The following is a 19,809-nucleotide window of genomic DNA, read 5'->3' on the forward strand; positions in this document are numbered from 1 at the left end:
CAGGAAGGACTCCATTTTGAAAACCCAGAGAGCCACTGTGAGGCAGTGTAGATAGCACTGACACTGATACGAAATGGTGGAATTATGATATTCACATCCTGGGTGAGATAGGTATTCAAGGCTGGGTTTCTCTATGGGGACACACTGGGCTGTGTCACCCAGTACCCAACGTACTCCTAAGTCACAGTCTCGCCAATCTAATTTGTACAAGCCACCTGGCCAAATAGACCGTTTCTGGTCACATGCTCTCCCCATATAAACCATCCAAGACTCTGAGTTCATCATCTGAGGCCCTTTTTCATGTGTCTCCTTCATGTGAGGTCTGGAGGGTGGCAACACAAGAATGAGCCTTCTCTGTGGTGCCCCCCCCATTTGTGCAATGCCCTCCCCAGGGAGGTTTGCCTGGTGTCTTCATTATATATTTTTAGACTCCAGGTGAAAACATTCCTCTTCAACCAGGTCTTTGGCTCATTAATATCCCACAGCCTTTTAAATGTGTCTGTGGGAAGGGGGCAGGTTTGTTTTGCTGTTTTGTTTTCCTTATTTACTTCTTTTTACCCTGTATTTTATTCTGTGAACTGCCCAGAGATCTTATGACAACGGGTGGCATATAAATCTAATAAATAAAATAAATTCCTGAGCTGGCCACTTGGAGTTGCTGTGATCACTAGGCCTGAGCTGTTCTGTTTCTTTGACCATCTAGTCAAAGGACTATGTCCAATTCTGAATGGGACCTGTCTTGGCAAATGGAGGACCTTTGTTTTTCCAGCTCCTCCCCACCCTCTGCTTCTTCGTCATATTTAAATCTTTGCACCATCACTAACAATTACAGTACAGTGGTACCTCAGTTTATGAACTTAATCCGTTCCGGAAGTCCGTTCTTAAACCAAAGCCATTCTTAAACTGAGGCGTGCTTTCCCTAATGAGGCCTGCCGCCGCCAGTGCCCTTCCACCCTTCGGATTCCATTCTTAGACCGAGGTAAAGTTCGCAAACTAGGACACTACTTCTGGTTTTGCGGAGTTTGTATACCAGATACAGTGGTACCTCAGGTTAAGTATTTAATCCATTCCGGAGGTCCGTACTTAAGCTGAAACTGTTCTTAACCTGAAGCACCACTTTAGCTAATAGGGCTTCCTGCTGCCGCTGCGCCGCCGCTGCACGATTTCTGTTCTTAACCTGAAGCACTATTTCTGGGTTAGTGGAGTCTGCAACCTGAAGTGTATGTAACCTGAAGCGTATGTAACCCGAGGTACCACTGTAGTTCATAAACAGGGCTGTTCTTAAACCGAGGTACCACTGTACTGGATATTTATAATTAAAGGTTTTGGGACACGTTCTGTGGAGATGAGCTAGTATCGAGAACCCTCCCTAAATCTTTATCCAGTATTTGCTTCTTTGCTTTTTTAGCTTATCGCCTTCGTGGTCTCATCTGGCAACAGTTCTGTAGACTGTGATCCAAAGCACAGCTCACTTTCGCCCAACATGAGCTGCCTTATGAACTGGGAAGGATCATATACCACACAGTTGGGCTGGATAGGTACACGCTATAATGACCACAGATCAGACACTGTGCACAGATGCTCAAGAGTGAGATCAGGGTCATTAGTGTTCATAGAAATGATCTTCCAGCAACAGGAGGTTCCTGCAAGATTACAAGAAGGAAACAGCGATGTTGCAGCTCTTCAATCTTTGAGCCTTACAATTAGTACATTGCTCTGCCCATTATATCTGCACTCTTTATAGCAACAAGGGATCTTAGCGGGTTGTTTTTTTTATTAAAGATTTTAAAGAGTTCCCCCTCCCCAATACAAACTCTTTTACATGGCTGAAAGGGAGTGGTTTTGTAAAATAACAATAACTCTCCCATGAAAAGGGAGGCTTCTGCACTGACACTTTCAGGCATCCTGTGCTCCCACCATGCTTGCCTATATAAGGCACCTGCTCCTATCATATAATCATAGAATTGTAGAGTTGGAAGGGCCCATGAGGATCATCTAGTCCAACCCCCTGCAATGCAGGACTCTTTCTCCCAACGTGGGGCTCAAACCCACAACCCTGAGATTAAGAGTCTCATGCTCTACCGACTGAGCTATCCATTAATCATGAGCCTCCTTCCTCAAACTACCCTTCCTAGTGACGATGGCATTGCCAGATTGTGACAACCTCACTGAAAACAAAAGAAGTTAGTGAAGAGTGACGGCAAATGAAGCTAGTTCACAATAGGGGCAAACCTTCCTGAATAGGCATTGGACATTTCATTAATTATTAATGTTAACGTTAGATTTGTATTTGTGTGTGTGTGTGTGTGTGTCATAGCTGTCAACTTACAGATTTGAAAATAAGGGACCAGCAGCCTCAAAAATAAGGGATCAGCAGCCAAAATAAGGGATTTTCGTCAACCAGCAGCCAAACGAAGCCTCAAGTGGTGGTTCCCATAGTGCAGCAACCCGGCAAAGGAAACCCATGCCATTCTCCGCTGGGAAGCGCTGAGCAAAGGCGAGTCCCCAGGCAACGCGGCCGATTTGATCGGCACAAGGCATGCAAGCTCCACCCACCAGTCGTTCTTAGACTCCTTATTGGGTGAACAACTCAGCCAACACAGTTGGAGCCTCCCTCCTCCCTGGCCGGCAGGCAGGGAGGGAGAGTAGCTGCTTCCTTTGAAACCCGAGAAATTTAAGGGACATCATCAATAAGGAACAGCAGCGGGACATGGCGCTAGGATAAGGGACTGTCCCGCCAAATAAGGGACGCTTGACAGCTATGGTGTGTGTGTATCCCCATATCTTATCCTGAAGCTAGAAACGTGTTGGAACTTGGCTATTATTTTGAATTAATCCATTTTCATGTGCCTTTTACATCGCAATGCAGAAGCGATGTAATTGATCGCAATGCAAAAGCCTAACCTTTTCCCGCGACTTACTAGTCGGGCTGTGCATGCTCTGAACATTCAAGCACGTTGATGCAAATCCACTATCAACCGCTGATGTCAAAACTGCACGGACTTTCCGGTTTCTTAGAATTGCTGAGCAACGCTGGCCGTGAGGCTGCTTGCAGGCAATAGATTCAAATTGCTGTATGTTGAATTCATCAAATGTATTCTTGTGGTGAGCCTACATGACGGGCAGGCTTTCAGCTCGATCCAAATTTAACTGCACTTTTTCCTGCATGAACTGCTAGTGCGTTTCTCAGATGAAAATAGGGACATTTCTTACTCCTCCCCCCTGCCATGGGCATAGCCAAGAGGAGGCAGGGAAGCCCCCCAGCAGAAGCCTGATCCCCCCAATGTCCCTTTTTACAGGGTATTTTACGGGGGAAAGGAAAACTCAACAACTTTGATTTCCTAAAAAAGCTTTGCCCATGGCTCCTGCCCCAATTGACCCTCCTCAACCCCCCCATTCCCCCACCCCACAAAGCATTCCCATCACCACCACACCAACAAGACACAGCACAACATCTGAGACACCCGTTAAACCCGATTTGATTTGATTCTTTGGTAGGTTTACAAAAAAAGAAACACACACATTCAGAAATAAATTTCAGAAAGGGGCAAGATTAGATGCGGGTGTACAAAGCTTTTGTATACAGTCGTGCCTTGTTTGTCAAACGGAATCCATTCCGGAAGTCTGTTTGACTTCCGAAAACATTTGACAACCAAAACACGGCTTCTGATTGGCTGCAGGAGCTTCCTGCACGCAATCGGAAGTCGCAGAAGCTGCGTCAGGCGTTCGGCTTCCAAAAAACATTCGCAAACCGGAACACTCACTTCTGGGTTTGCAGCCTGTAGGAGCCAAAACTTTCGAGTCGCAAGGCATTCAGGATCCAAGGTACGACTGTGTATATAATCAAGATTCCTTGTGTCACACTAGGCTGAGCGCCAGCCTTTTCTCTTCCTCGCCCACCCTCCAGCAGCCACTTTGGGCTGCCCAAGGGAGCAAGCTAGCAATGTCTAAGCAACACGATGACCATGTACATATGCAATAGACAAACTTTTATAGAATTCCTTCAAACCATAACAAGTCCAAAATGAAATCTTTAGTCTCAAAGTCTCTGGAAATCTTTAAATGAGGCAAGGTACCAGACTTTGTCCAGTGAAAGACAAGCTGTGAAGCTTTGTGTATTCAGCAAATATGATGTCCAACACTGAACAGTGATTCCGAATATTGACTACTGTTTCGTAGAATTCTTCGTCAGTGTGGTGGGAAGATATAGAATTGTTTCATAAACCCATCTTATTTCGAATGAATGTATGTAAATGAAAATATCAAATGCTGTGGAACAGTGCTCATGTAATAATGTAGTCACTGATCCACTGATCTATGAAACAGTAGTCCGGAATCACTGTTTAGTGTTGGACATCATATTTGCTGAACGTCAGACATTGCTGACGTTCTCTTTGCAACACAGGGGTTTGTTTGGTTACAAGGGAGGAAGCCAGCAGTGGCAGCCATGGAGAGGCCATGGTATGCTCCCTCACAGACACCACTGCTGCTGCCGCCATCTCTCAGGACAAATAGCAGCTCATCCCCCTCTGGAAGCTCAGCAGCGGTAGCACTAAAGGAGAAAATAGGGACATTGCAGGATCAAATCAGAAGCTGGGATGGCTTTCACAATTCCAGGACTGTTCCTGGAAAATAAGGACACTTGGAGCGTTTGCTACTGCCAGAATGGGACTACACATCTGAACGTCCTTCTAATTGAAAGGCCCTTGGGTTGTAGGCTTCTGCTTGTTAAAGACAGCCTCTTAACCTAAAACACCTACTCACTAGCAAGAACAGGCCTCATAAAAATCTTGGCATATCCATCAGAACCTGCAACAGACCAAGATGGCAATTCTGACTCCATGTTTACTCTGGCAGCATTATTATTACAATACCTATAATTATAAGACCTAACCACAGCAAAAGGTGCGTCTTGCTTCCTGGTTTTGTGGTTTTGTTTCCTGGCTAGTCCTGTGTACTATACCAGCTTGTATATCTTCGATACTGCAGATTATTACTGGAATGTTAGTATTGGTGTGTGTTATTGGGTTCACATTATTGTAAAATCCAGTCCCCGGATTTCCTGGTTGTGTAGCTCACCTCTTCTTGAGCCCAGAAGATGCAAGCGACAAAGTTCTGCAACTTCAGCTTCCAACTAGATAGCTGGAATCAGACATCGACCGCCAAGTCACACATCTCCTGGCACGGTGGTGTTTCTATGCTTGTTCTAAAGGAAAGACCCCCCCACCCCTCTAAGAACCATGTCTTAAAACTTCTCCATTTTAAATTGAAATGGCACCCAGGGCAAAAAGGCACCTGACACCAGTCATCCCAGTTAAATAAGAACAAAGACAGCTTGGAATTGAGTGGAATGACCTCATTCCTTTACTTGTGTACTCTTGCCCTCTCTAAAGACAGAAAGAAAATCCAATATTAGGCTGCAAGAAATACAACTTAAAACAATCAATTACTTAGCCTGCTTTGTTCCCTTTGAAAGCTATTTTTTGTCACTTTCTGCCTATTCACCAACTGGTTTAATTGCAAAGGATTAAGTAGTTTCCGGGGATCCCGTTTCCTCTCTTTTTCACAATAAAAGTTGAGATTAACAGGACTACTGTAACAGAACCAAGGCAATTCTCAACCTAGGCTAGGGAGAGGGTTGGTTTTCGGCGGGTTTTATCATACAGATATAGGAGCAGGCTGACTAGCTTTCGCACCAGTATATATAACCCCAGGAAATTGATGATGCCAACACCCAACGTTGTGTGAATGGGCTAGGAAGACTTAGGTTGAATTCTTCATTTTGCCATGAACCTTGTTGGGAAATGTCATTCATTCATTCATTGAATTTGTATACAGCATTTCATCCGAAGATCCCAGGGTGGTTCACAATGGGTGAGCTACCATCTCTACCATCGCTACCATCTCTCAGCCTAACCTACATCACAGGGTTGCTGTAAAGATTAAATAGGGAAGAACCACGTATGATACCTTGAGATCCTTGGAGGAAATATGGTGTTGTAGTCTTGTTGCTGAGCAACAACATGCAGAGCTCAGTGGCTTGGGAGAGATTCTGAGCTGTACTTGTCTAGAGGCAGAGTTGGCATCTGAAGTCAGGTCCAGTCCTAGGGTTGGGCAAACAGCCACCTGCATTTGTCAGATGGTCCAGGGCTTAGGGAACCCAATGATCATGGCGTCAAGGGTCAAGTCAGCAGGATGCAGTCAGGTAGGGCCAGGAACTACAAGCGTTGTTTCCAGCATCTGACTGCTGCTGGAAGCTCTGCCTAAGAAGGCTGCAGCCAGCTGGTTCTCATCAGTGCCTTCTCCTCTGAGTCCTTGAAGCCTGATCAGCTGCAGGTGCAGTCACTCCCCCTTCTCCCTTAATAGGCTGCTGTTTAGCAGGCAATGGGATATGAATGTCATGAAAAATAAATAATAATACAACCACTAAGAATGGCAGGAACACCCTTCACATCTGCAACCCTTGTACTTGGCTACTTGCAGCAAGAACGGCCTTAGAAGCATTGAGGAAGCATATATTCTACAGACAGGGAACTTTAGCTTTCCAGGTACTATTGGACTCCAAGGACCATCAGCCCCAGCCAGAATGGCCAATGGTCAAGGATGGTGGGAGTCCAACAATATCTGGGTACCACATGGGCTGTCTCTGATCTAGGAGTACAAGAAATTGCCTTATACAGTGCATTTGTCCCCCTAGCTCAGTATTGGCTGAGAGTGGCTTTCCAGTATTTCAGACCAGAGGACATTCCTAAACCCTACCTAGAAATGCTAGGGATGGACACTTTAGATATAAAGTGTCTGAGCTATGGCTGTCCCTTGAGTCTTAGCATCTTTTGGTGGCCCCAAGATGGCAGTTTCCTCCCTTGCAAGCCTGAAGTTCAAAACTGGTCAATTTTTAATTGTGTGAAAGGGGATAATGCACTTGGATTTTTATACTGGGGAAAATAAAAAGGTGATAAGGAAGTCAAGGAGGACCCTGCTTCTCCCCTATGTTCCAAGTACCGTATTTTTTGCTCTATAAGACTCACTTTTTCCCTCCTAAAAAGTAAGGGGAAATGTGTGTGCGTCTTATGGAGCAAATACAGGCTGCGCAGCTATCCCAGAAGCCAGAACAGCAAAAGGGATTGCTGCTTTCACTGCGTAGCTATCCCTCTTGCTGTTCTGGCTTCTGAGATTCAGAATATTTTTTTTCTTGTTTTCCTCCTCCAAAAACTAGGTGCGTCTTATGGTCTGGTGCGTCTTATAGGTATCCATAAACTTACATCTGGGGCAGATCAGAGGAGAACAAGGCAAGTCAAATATTTTACAGGCCCCAGTTTAACACATTTGCCTGCCAGGGATAAGACTGGGACTTCCAGTCTCAGACTCCTCAATGGGAAATTGGCACAATGTGTAGTTTCTGCCAGGGAGAAGGCCTTATGAAAATGTTTCAAGCCCTATTAGAGAGGTCTGTCCCTACATCTCCTACCCAGCCTGATTATATAAAAATGTTGGCAGATTTCAGTGTGATTAGAGTTTAAATATTTTGAAAGAGCATCAGTCACTCCAGAGAAGCTGAAAGTTCAGATAAATAAGCATGCTATTTACATAGTAGAGTTGAACTGGCATGAGGCCCCAACAGAAGGAACGCACAGATTTTGGCAAGTCAGTATCGAAATGTGCATGAGTTGGAAACTGGGATGGTTCCATGCGATCTTGAACAACTTGCTTTCAAATATTCGGGTGACAGAAAAATTGACTGTACCAATCTGATATAATATTCCCTACAGAAGAAAACACATATGGTGGAAGTTATTAAACATGAGAACACTTTCAAGTTAAATAGTAATAATCCTGCCTTTATTGAGACTTTTCTCTTTCCTGAAAAAGGATATAGTTTTGGAAGGCTCATAGCTTAAGTGGATTGCTCTGTGGTACAGGATCTGCCCCAGATTCAGTCCTCAGCTTCAGCAAGTAGGACTGGGAGAGACCCTTATTGGGAACCATGAAGAGCCTCTGGCAATCAGTTCAGAAGACTGAGCTAGACAAAGCTAGAGGACCAGTGGTTGGAGAGCACACCTGCTATCCAATGTGCCACCTCCCAGCCCAACTGCTGGAGCCCCTCCAGGGAGTAGCAAGCAAAGGTCCTGCAGTGGTGCAAGCCAGGGTTGAAGGTTAAGCTGGAGTAAGTGACGTGTGGTGCAGTATCTGACCCTCTGAGCTAGGGCTAAGGCCTAATGCACTGCCCCCAACACCCAATGGGGCATTCCTCCTTATACTAACAATCCTACACCATCCTAGCAGACATCTACTATAGCAAGATGAATGAATAGAATTCATTCTATCCATTGAGGATGGGCATATCTTAGGGATGCATATGCTTTTCATTCAAAAGGTGTCAGGTTGCTGTTGCTGGCCAATATAGACAGCACTGAACTGGATAAGCCCACCCCTTTTGGGGGCGGGGATAATGCTCCTACTTCCTCTGAAGAGTAATGATGATTTTTTTCCTCCTCTTAGCATCTAATTTCCTCCCAAACCATCCTATTGTTATCAGGTGATGCCTTAAGCTAATTGTACCATACACAAAAGATAGCTGCACTTGCTCCATGTTTCCTCGCAGTCTTAGCGAAAGCCTGTAATGCCAGCTTTCATTTTAATCCTCTTCTTCAAGTTCAATGGCGCAGCTTCAATTTTGTTCTTCGTTCTTCCTCCCGTCCAGGCAAGAGTCACAGAGCAATTGCCCCCTTACTTCGTCCGTGTTGGAAGAGTAAGCAATTCAGGCATATTAACTTTACAGCAGCTAAGCGCAGGGTTGCACCGTGTGAAGAGTGCACACAAATTTTCCTATCAAACAAAACATTAATTATAATAATTATTTTTAACAGCGTGCCCACTGCCACTCCGGATTCACCAAGATGCTAATGCAAGATGGAAATGGTTTGTGCACAGTGGCCCCGAAGTCAACTGGGGTGCCCACACATATTTATTAATTGCTTTTTTAATATATATAAAAATTGCTAACGGTTTTGAGAGGACTGTATTTATGCTTCTGGAGAGACAGGACAGTAAGCTGTTGATCCCATATGAAAAGAGGAACGAGACTGAAAAGTTATTAAAGATCGAAGAGCACCATGGAGAGGAGAAGCCATGACTTAGAGATCAAGCTAAGCTAATTTGGGGGAGGGGGAGAGAAGCAAAGGGAAAGCCACTGAGAATGATAGAAGAGAAAGAAATCTTATAATTTGTTCAGCATGAGAGAGGGAGAGGGGGGATGATGATAGATAGATGATTGATTGATTAGATAGATGATAGATAGATAGATGATAGATAGATAGATGATAGATAGATAGATAGATAGATAGATAGATAGATAGATAGATATAGATAGATGATAGATAGTTGATGGGGTAGTCAGGGATCAGCAAACTTTTTCAGCAGGGGGCCGGTCCACTGTCCCTCAGACCTTGTGGTGGGCCAGACTATTTTTTTGGGGGGATGAATAAATTCCTATTCCCCACAAATAACCCAGAGATGCATTTTAAATAAAAGGGCACATTCTACTCATGTAAAAAAACACTGATTCCTGGACCGTCCGTGTGCCGGATTTAGAAGGTGATTGGGCCGGATCTAGCCCCCAGGCCTTAGTTTGCCTACCCATGGGGTAGATGAAAGAATGAAGTGGAGATGGTCACACTCTGGTCCCACCCATCATCAGCATGACACACAAACAGCAGATTACCCTTTATCGGTTCTGTGATTCATTGTTCTGGACTTGTCTTCTGCTACACAGGAGCCACACCCAGCATAGTGCCTCAGCACAGACCCATGAGTTCCATGGAATGCAGGTAGTTTTTATCTTCACATCCATTAAAAATAAATCTTCCCCAGTGTGAGAATGAAGCAAGCCTCCTATCTTAACATGGGAAATAAATGTTGCTCAGCTATCAGTAGCTTGGGAAACAGAAGCAAAGCCTTATAAATAATTTCAACAATGTGCTTTATCAGAATGGCTGTGTTATTAATGCATCCCTGTTTCATTCTGCTCAGGAGTGAGTTTATACCTGTCCCATGAAAGGTTATTCACTCTGGCATTTATCTAAGCATCTACCAACATTGCTAACAACTCAAGAATGAATGATCTGCAGAGCTGAAATATCATGTCTCACATATCAGGGAAAACAGAACTATTTGCCATGGGTAAAAATTGTGCAATTGGTTCACAAATACAATGTCTGTAAGGTTAATGCTTCCTGCTGCAGTTTTCCCTGGCAAATATTATGTTCAAGAAGTTCAGGCAGCTGCCTACCAGCAGAGCATTGAAAGTACATAATAAAGGGGGTTTAGCATCCGTCTGTACAGCCAGTCAAATAGGACTCTCCCGAGTGCACTTGAAAAATCCTTCAAAATTCTTTCAACTCTGTTGACAACTTTTGTCTTCTAGCAAGATTTACAGTGATAGATCTTACCAAAAGGACCTCTTGGGAGCTTCTCAACACATTCACCCCATGACGTTTGGTACCCACCATGAACATTTGCTGTAACCAAAGGTTTAGCCATTTATCTCATGATTAGCACTTCAAAAAATCTTTTGCTCTCTGGCATGTTTGCTTCCACCAGGCAATAGCCTTTTGCACACTTTGGATCATTGGCAGATCATGTTTTAAATCACTATCTCCCCAGTGATCAGGAAATCAGGAGAACTGTCAAAATGGACAGTTATTCTACTATGAGGGTCTGGATGCAGGGGTCAGCAAACTTTTTCAGCAGGGGGCCAGTCCACTGTCCCTCAGACCTTGTGGGGGGCAGGACTATAATGGGGGGGGGGGTAATGAACGAATTCCTATGCCCCACAAATAACCCAGAGATGCATTTTAAATAAAAGCACACATTCTACTCATGTAAAAACACCAGGCAGGCCCCACAAATAACCCAGAGATGCATTTTAAATAAAAGGACACATTCTGCTCATGTAAAAACACCAGGCAGGCCCCACAAATAACCCAGAGATGTATTTTAAATAAAAGGAAACATTCTACTCATGTAAAAACACGCTGATTCCCGGACTGTTCGTGGGCAGGATTTAGAAGGTGATTGGGCCGGATCCGCCCGCCAGGCCTTAGTTTGTCTACCCATGTTCTGGAGAATTGCTGAGCAGAGCATTTTAAGAAATCATGTAAGAAATTTTTTGAAAGAAGGCACATTCTCAGTGAGAAACCACCATAGTCACGGTGAGGATACTGAAATGATTTTAATATTGTGTTTCGCCTTACCATGCTAGCTTGCAGTCAGCTATGCCCAATGGGGGGGGGAATGCTATCTAGCCCAATAGTTGTGTATGTAGGAGAAGGATACAAAGGCATAGTTGGTCCATAAGAGAGAGCTGCCACTCTCAGATAGATCCATTTGGGTGGATGCATAGAATGCAAGATGGCAAGTTCGGTTGCACAGAAACCAGATCTACAACACAATTTAGCTGACTTACATTTAAACCGATTTACAGTGCAATGGATGTCAATAGTATTACTCATTATTTTCATATCCTGGCATTAAAAATACCCAACAACGTCTGCTTTAGTCAGAGTACTGAAGTCATTATTGGGTCATGGCATTAGGGCCACATTCATAGCATATATTTAAGGCACTGTGATCCCACTTTAAACAGCCATCGATCCCCCAAAAATCCTGGGAACTATAGTCTGTTAAGGGTGCTGGGCATTGTTAGAAAGCCCCTACCTCCACCCAGAGCTATGATTCCCAAAGTTCCCTGTGATTTATGATTAGAGCACTCTTGGAATTGCTCCATTATACTTCCCACTCCAAGTATATTAAACAGAACATTAAAAATAAAGATCCCCAAATGAATGCAATGTCTTATTTTACTTCTCAGGCTGCCTGTTTCCATTTTCCAGGGCATTGTGCCATGCCCATGAATTGACAAGTGGGTTCATTCTCTAATCTGTAAAGGTGCAGCCTAAATAAAGTCCGGGAACGTAATGAGTTTTTGCCCAATTAGGTAATCTGTCATTAAGACAACTTTCTGCTTAAGCCAGGTTTTTTCCAATCTCTGTAGCCCTAAAATACTACTTTAATCTTTCAGAAACAAGTCTCCCCACTGCCGACTTATTGAAATCTACACCTTTCCCCCCGCTAAGACGTGAGAGCAATAGCATTCTCTGCTTCCAAGCCTAAGGACTAGGCAGTTGTTTTCTCTCTGCACCATTTCTTCCACCATTTGTCGCTGCTCTTGCATGCCAGTAAATATTTTAGGTAAGGCTCATCCACACTTATCTTTTGCCCTGAGCCTTCAAAACACAGGTCTACACTTTAAAGTGCTGTGTCCGAGTGCTCCCCTGTCCCTGGCGCAAACCAGTTGTCCTACCCTAAAACTGCCTCTGTGAGAGCTGTAAGGAGGCCCCTATTCCTCACAGAGCTGCAATTATCCCAATACATTACAAGCAGCCTATTGTCTCTAGAACTGTGGGCAAAAGCTATAGGTATGTGGATCATTGCCTGCTCTGGTGGCTTCAGCCCCGGCCCACGTATGAGGCAAGGTGAGGTGACCACCTCAGGTGGCAGGATCTACTGGGGCAGAGCATATTTCTGGAACAATCTGCCCACCATATGGACACAAGATACCTACAGCACTGATGGGCATTCTAGGCTGGTACTCTCGCACCTCCTGAAACTATCAATCAACCAGAATTCCAAGATTTTCTTAAACTTTTCAGCCGAAAGCTAGAAATCTGATGCATCTCTGCTGTTATAATGTAGCTATTTTGTTTCTCACCTGCTCCAGGCAAGACTCTGGTGGGATTCCAGCAAGAGCACAATAAAATACGTTGCAATGCACTCTATAAAATGAGATTGAATCGATACATCCTAAAGTCTCATCCCCAATGTAAATGCCTGGTCACTCAGGCAGCAAAACATGCTTCTTTCTACAGACATTGCAATGATCAGGGGCAAAGTCCCCTCCAGGTAAGTGTCTTGTTTTCTTCCGCAGAATCAAAAGGTCACATGTCTCTATATACATCTGAAACCTATTTGTGTCTTCAGGAGCAAGCCTTCAGAAACAATGGATGACTGGGGAAATTAAACCAAAGATCAGGGGAACCTTTTTTCCGCTACAACCTTGACTCTATTCCCGCTGAAGGAAAGGCTGCTTGCAAACTGGTAAAGCTGGCTCAGAAGTTAATACAATTGCCAAATTATCAGCAGCACATGTAAGGCCTTGGAGTTCAATATGAGGATGAGGAGGGAAGGTTTGGCAATCACTCAGGGGTGTGTCTTGCAGCGACCACACGATTTCTGGTTTGGACTTCAACTCAACACTTCAGAAAACAAGCTGTCTTGGTCCCAAGAACTCTGTAGGTTGCTCAGTTTGGCTTGGGATCTATCCAAGTCCATTTTGTCCTCCTAGTTTCACTAATGGGAAATAATAAAAAATAACCCTGGCTATAATTTCTCCACCCACAAAAAATAAATAAAAATGAAATGGATGAAGCCTGCCAAATTGCAGGCAAGTAAGTCTAGGACTGTTTGTGCTTGGCACCTTTAGCGTATTATTATTATTGGTTAAATTTATATCCCAACCTCCTTCCCAAAGGAGGCAATAATTCACAGTTCTTCCTTCCCAGGGCAGCCATCTGATCCCTTCCTAAAAGCTCATTTGGAAGGTAGAGGCCCTCCTGAACAATGAAGATGGGTTTTAAGTAGCTGCTGAGGGAGGGGGCCACCTGAATTCCTCCCCAGTAATGCCAAACACCCCAGCCCACATTGGTCAGAAGTATCTACCAGAGCCTCTGAAAAGGCTTTCCAGAGAGTGACTGCAGGGGCAAGAGAGGTCACTAAATTTTCCAACTGTGAATTTCTCTAAGTATACAGTACTACCTCGGGTTACAGAAGCTTTAGGTTACAGACACTACAGGTTACAGACACTGCTAACCCATAAATAATACCTTGGGTTAAGAACCTTGCTTCAGGATGAGAACAGAAATCGTGCAGCAGCGGCGTGGTGGCAATGGGAGGCCCCATTAGATAAAGTGGTACCTTAGGTTAAGAACAGTTTCAGGTTAAGAACAGACCACCAGAACGAATTAAGTTCTTAACCCGAGGTACCACTGTAAATCTAAGTACACACAAAAATTCTTGGAGAGGGGGGATAAAATGGCTAAAGGAGACTGCATTAATTTATGCACATACAGTCATACTTTGGATCCCAAATGACTTGGTACTTAGACATTTTGGCTCCCGAATGCCGCAAACCAGGAAATGAGTGTTCCGGTTTGCAAATGTTCTTTGGAACCCAAACGTCCGACACACTGATTGCAGCTTATCAGAAGCTGCACTTCGGTTTCTGAACATTTTGGAAGTTGAACAGACTTCCGGAACGGATTCCGTTTGACTTCCAAGGTACGACTGTATACAGATAGGGCTTCATCCAGCCCAAAGCTAAGCTCTTTTAAGTTCTATCAAAGTAAATGGGGGAAAACCAAATGCATACCTAACTCTCACATTGAAAACATGCTGAGCTTTGGTCGAATCATGGCCACAGTTTCTGAGCTTGACAAAATAAATGGTGTACCTCTGGAGAAGGAGGAAGCCACACAGTAAATTAATTATGTGTGAGAAATGTTAAATGCACCATACCTTGAGCAAAGACAGAAACATTTGTGTAGTTCAAGGAAGGATTTACTAACTCATCAGTTACTCAGTGGAAAAGGATTAATTGGTTTTCATTTTCTCCTACATATTATCAGCCTTTTTTTGTTTTCCTCCTGGCTGTTCTGCACTCAAGTACCAATTTTCCCAGTTTTTGCAGCATTTGTTATGTGTCCTACCCATCAAAGATACATTTCTCAACTTCAAAATTGCAACATCACTCCACGAGCAAACTCCCAGCTAATTATTGCCGCTGCTGAACAACAGAGTCAACGACAACATATAATTGCTTCTTGTCCTTCAGAGAGGGTAAGTGGGATGAAGCATTTTGCCTTGAGGCTATTTTGAATGTTCTTAAGGATTTGGTTGTTACCTTAACATTTCAGATGGTAATTTACTGGAGATTATATCAAGAAACTAAATTATTAGTATTATTTGGGGATGAATGATCTCAAGAAACTAAATTATTGTTATATAGGGGTGAGTGATCTCAAGAAATTAGATTATTATTATTAATGTTTCTGCCTTTCTCCCGGAACTAGAACCCAAGGTGGCTCACAAAAATGAAAAGAAAATACACATAGCTAAAAACAGGTGGTTTTTCAGGGGGAACTCACAGGAACTCAGTTCCGGCACCTCTCAGGTGGGTATCATTGCCATTCTAAGAGAATATTCATGGTGAGTTCCGGCACCTCTTTTTCTATTAAAATAGCACTGTCTAAAAACATCTAAAAGGTGGTGTTTGTGACTGTTATACAGTTGTACTTCAGCTCCCAAACGTCTTGGGAGTCGAATGTTCTCCCTCCCAAACAATTGAAAACCAGAAGTGAGTATTCCAGTTTTTGAACGTTCTTTTGGAAGCAGAATGTCCAACGGGGCTTCTGCGGCTTCCGATTGGCTGCAGGAGCCAACACGGATAGCCAACACAGCCCTTCCAGGTGTGGTTGGAGTTCAACTCCCATCTTCCATTGGTCCTGATGATGATGAAAGCTCCAAAACATTCAGAGGGCACAGTGTTGGCTGTTCCTGTTCTAACACTACATAGCCAAGGGGTGGGAGAGAGAATTTCTTTCTCCAGGCTGAACAGAGAGTGCTCCAGGCCAAATAAAATCCAAAACAGGTAGTAGCAACTTGGCAGAGCACCCTCCCAACATTTGCCAAGACCAGAATGATACTTAACAAGGGGCAGATTTGAGGGTAAACCATACACAGCACGGGTCTGCCCTTGTGGCTCGCTGGAAGTTGAAACTGCTTCACATGTACTATTACGTTGTCGTTTCTATGAGGATATACGTTTGACTTTTATTACACCTGTTTTGCAAAAGTCCAGGAAAGAATCGGAACACCATAGTTTAAAACTACTGCTAGAGGACAAGAATCCCAAGACTACATTAAATGTAGCTAAATTCTGTGCGTCTGCAATCAATCGCAGGAAGCAAGTGGTATTCCATAGTGACTAAACCCCTAAATGTTATTTACAGGGGGCACGCTAATAATTAATTTTAATTTTTATATTTAAATCCTTGTTATATTCATATTGTCTTTTGTATTTCTGATATATATTTTTATGATCTGTGATATTGTGTGTGTTGACGCTGGTCTGTGACCGTATTAATAAATTCATTCATTCATACTTAACAAGTGTAGCACCTCACTTTCTTGGGGGAAGAATTGTTTTAAACTGCCCTGGGCAGTGCAGCCCACCTTTAATTTAGACCCAGGATAAGAATTTCTTGCTTGCCATATTGAAATAATTAACAAAGAAGCTGACGTTAAAGAAATTCATTTTTGCCTGAAAAGCAAGGGTCCTTTCATCACTTTCGGCATGATTTTAGCTGATTCTGAAAGGTTTAACGGGAACTGATGACTGCATGTCAGAATGAAACTAGGTTATTAACTATCTTCTCTGAATAAACAGATCTGTCTGGTCTCATCTAACTTCTGCTCTATCTGCGTTACTTCTTAATTTCATATAGCATTTCTCCCTTCCTTCATTTCCACCCCCCTTTAATATTTCATTTTATGCTTTCTCTGCTCCAGCGAAGCAGTAAAAACGTTAAGTCAGGAGATAAAAGCAGCCACACTAAATTCACGCGCGCTTTCTAAGTAACAAGGAAATTTACCCTCGCTTTTCCTTTTAACTGATAATATTAACACAATGTTATTTTCCACTGTACAAAGCCTCTTTGGTGAAGGCGCTGGACTACGAAAGATAGCAGATGGTAGGTCAAGCTCTTCATCTGGATTACGAGAGGGAAAGAGGTGGCAAACTAGCGAAGCAGAAATACCTGGTAATTAACTCTCTACAAAGCTTCTTTCAAAACTGCAGCCATTTCAAAGTGAGCCAAAGTTCCTCAGGGTGGCAACATGCTGATTTTGACTGGCTCAAAAACTGGGGAGAGAAAGAAGAAGAAAAATAGTTGCCTTCAAACTGGGGATGGATGCAAATATTCAAAAGAGAGTTGGAAATGTGAGGGCCCTCATGAACCTCACCTATTATCATCATCATCATCATCATCATCATCATCATCATCATCATCATCATCATTTTATTTATATGCTGCCATTTTATAGTTAAAACAAGTGCTTTTTTTCAGCCAAAGTACACTGGAGCACAGTTTTGACACCTCTTAGGTGGGTGCCATTGTGGGCCAGTGCTCCCCCACCTGCTTCATGCTTTTATGTGCTTCTGAGAAGCCCAAAATGAACATTTTTTAATAATATTTTTTTATTAATGTAAACCTATAAATTATAAAATGTACCACAAAGCTTATCACTTATACAATCTTTTTGGACTTCCATCAGCACCTCTGATGATCCACCGTTTAACCACTTCTTATGCATTTCTTAACTTTATATTGTTTTACATCTCTTAACAAATCATCCTCCCCCTTATCCATTTTTACAATACTTCTAATAATACTCCTCACAAAACGTCTTGCAACCCTACAAACGTCATCTGTTCTTCACAATTACTTTTCAAATAGTCCGTAATTTTACTCCAGTCTTCTGTGAATTTCTGGTCTCGCCAGTTTCGAATCCTTCCTGTTAGTTTATCTAATTCTGCATAGTCCATTAACTTCATCCTCCATTCTTCAATCGACGGTAACTCTTCTTGCTTCCATTTTTGGGCCAATAATATTCTTGCTGCTGTTATTGCATATAAAATGAACATTTCAAGTCAAAAAGGAAGCTAGCCAGCATATGCACGTCTATACCTTTTTCTTCTTCTTTTTAGATCTATGATTCTACCTAGCTCCTAACCACTCCTAGCTGCAATTGGTCAAGCTACTGAGTGGGGCCATATTTCCTTTTCTTCAATCCATCTCCTGTGGAGCAGTGGCGGGTTTTAAGCTTTCTAGCCAGGCTTCTATGCGTCTGTGCAAGGGCCCTTCTGAGCTGCCCTAGGCATCCACTTGAATCTAAGAGAACAAGGGGGACAGGGGCTGTATGGGAAATCTAGCCGGAATCTATTTGTATTTCGAGGAATTAGTGATCTGACATGGTTATCCTTCCTGCCCCCTGTTCCTTCCTTTTCCCTATCTTTTGTTAAGCTCTTTGATGGCTGAGGACGGCCTTTAATGCCCTAATATGTGGAAGGAAGTGATAGTGTTCTGTACCTTCACTTTCTTTGATGTTAGACATTGTTTGGAGAATGTGAGGCATTGGGAGAGGTGGCCAATGGATAATCTGCATGTAGCCAGTCAAGCAAGCCATGCAGGCTAACAGGCTAGCTATCTATAAATCAGATGGTGTTGGGCAGAGTCTAAGAAGCTCGTGCACAGACTGATGGCCACAGGGCCATGCAAATTGAGCGAGTCACTTTGCCACTTCTTGAGGGCTTCCAGTGGCAGATTGAGGTGCTTGCTTTGTATGTATATATTGCTTGCTGTTTAGAATGAAATCTTTAATCTTCTCACTCACTTGTGTTCTGTATTACTTCTGAATCTCATTTAAAAGACCCACCTTGCATTTGACAGGGGCGCATTTTTTTGACCTGCACTAGAACCAGGGGTGACCCCCAAACCAGCTAGGGAGACAGCTTGCTGTAGTTTTTAGCACCTCTGCGGGCAGTGGTTGTGGCTGTTGTCAAACCGGCATCTGTTCAGAGCTGCCCCAAGTTGTTAGGATCGTCCTACTCTCATGTAGGACCCTGGTAGAGACACATGCCCGACTGGCATGTTCTCTCCCTCCTGGTCGATCATTCGGGAGCTTCAAAAGCTTTCTTCTGCTTGAACATCACAGCAACTGATGCCAACAGACGTCAGCACACTCAGGGATCTGCAGAGTGTTCGCAGTTCACATAACAGACCTCAGCAACTCAGCATTTTGGCTAATCTACTTTATTTACATATAAAACACTCGGAGCATTCTGACTTAGCTCCTTCTTCTTTCTCATCAGACAGCAAAGAGAGAGAACAAAGGACAATAATGCCGCTTCACAGAACACAGTAACACAAACATCCTGTCTCTGTCACTTCCCACTCTGTGGAATGAAAACATACACCGTCATGTGATAGACAAAAATCCCATGACTGCAAACACAGGGAATGAATCCTCAACATGACTCTCCCAGCCACTTACTGTAACAACCTCAGGGTGAGTTCCAGTACCTAATTTTCTTGAAAAAAGCACTAGTTAAAACCATGTTCAAGCCAGCTTATGACATGAAAAGATTTACATAATCATGAACATAACAAAAGTAGTCATTCAGAATAAATGGAACATATCAAAAAGTAAAGGCAAAGGTACCTCTGACTGTTAGGTCCAGTCGCGGACGACTCTGGGATTGCCGCGCTCATCTCGCTCTATAGGCCGAGGGAGCCGGTGTTTGTCCGCAGACAGCTTCTGGATCATGTGGCCAGCATGACTAAACTCCTTCTGGCAAAGCAGAGCAGCGCACGGAAACACCGTTTACCTTCCCGCCAGAGCGGTACCTATTTATCTACTTGCACTTTGACATGCTTTCGAACTGCTAGGTTGGCAGGAGCTGGGACCGAACAATGGAAGCTCACCCCGTCTTGGGGATTCAAATCACCGACCTTCTGATCGGCAAGCCCTAGGCTCTGTGGTTTAGACCACAGTGCCACCCGTGTCCCCACATCAAAAAGTACACAACCAAATTGAACAATCTCCACATTATAATATCTAAAAACAAAGATACAG

General features: G+C 43.5%; 1 long non-coding RNA gene across 1 annotated transcript in view; it reads right to left on the minus strand.

Annotated features, from left to right (window-relative positions):
- Positions 1-19,231, minus strand: part of LOC310759905 — a 115,522-nt gene extending 96,291 nt beyond the window's left edge. The window contains exon 1 of the long non-coding RNA XR_014546630.1: positions 18,995-19,231. This is a non-coding gene — a long non-coding RNA (uncharacterized lncRNA). The remainder of the gene's footprint in view (positions 1-18,994) is intronic.
- Positions 19,232-19,809: the final 578 nt, after the last annotated feature.

Source organism: Podarcis filfolensis (assembly GCF_964270895.1).
Source record: "Podarcis filfolensis genome assembly, chromosome: 3".
In the NCBI taxonomy this organism is placed as follows: Eukaryota; Metazoa; Chordata; class Lepidosauria; order Squamata; family Lacertidae; genus Podarcis; species Podarcis filfolensis.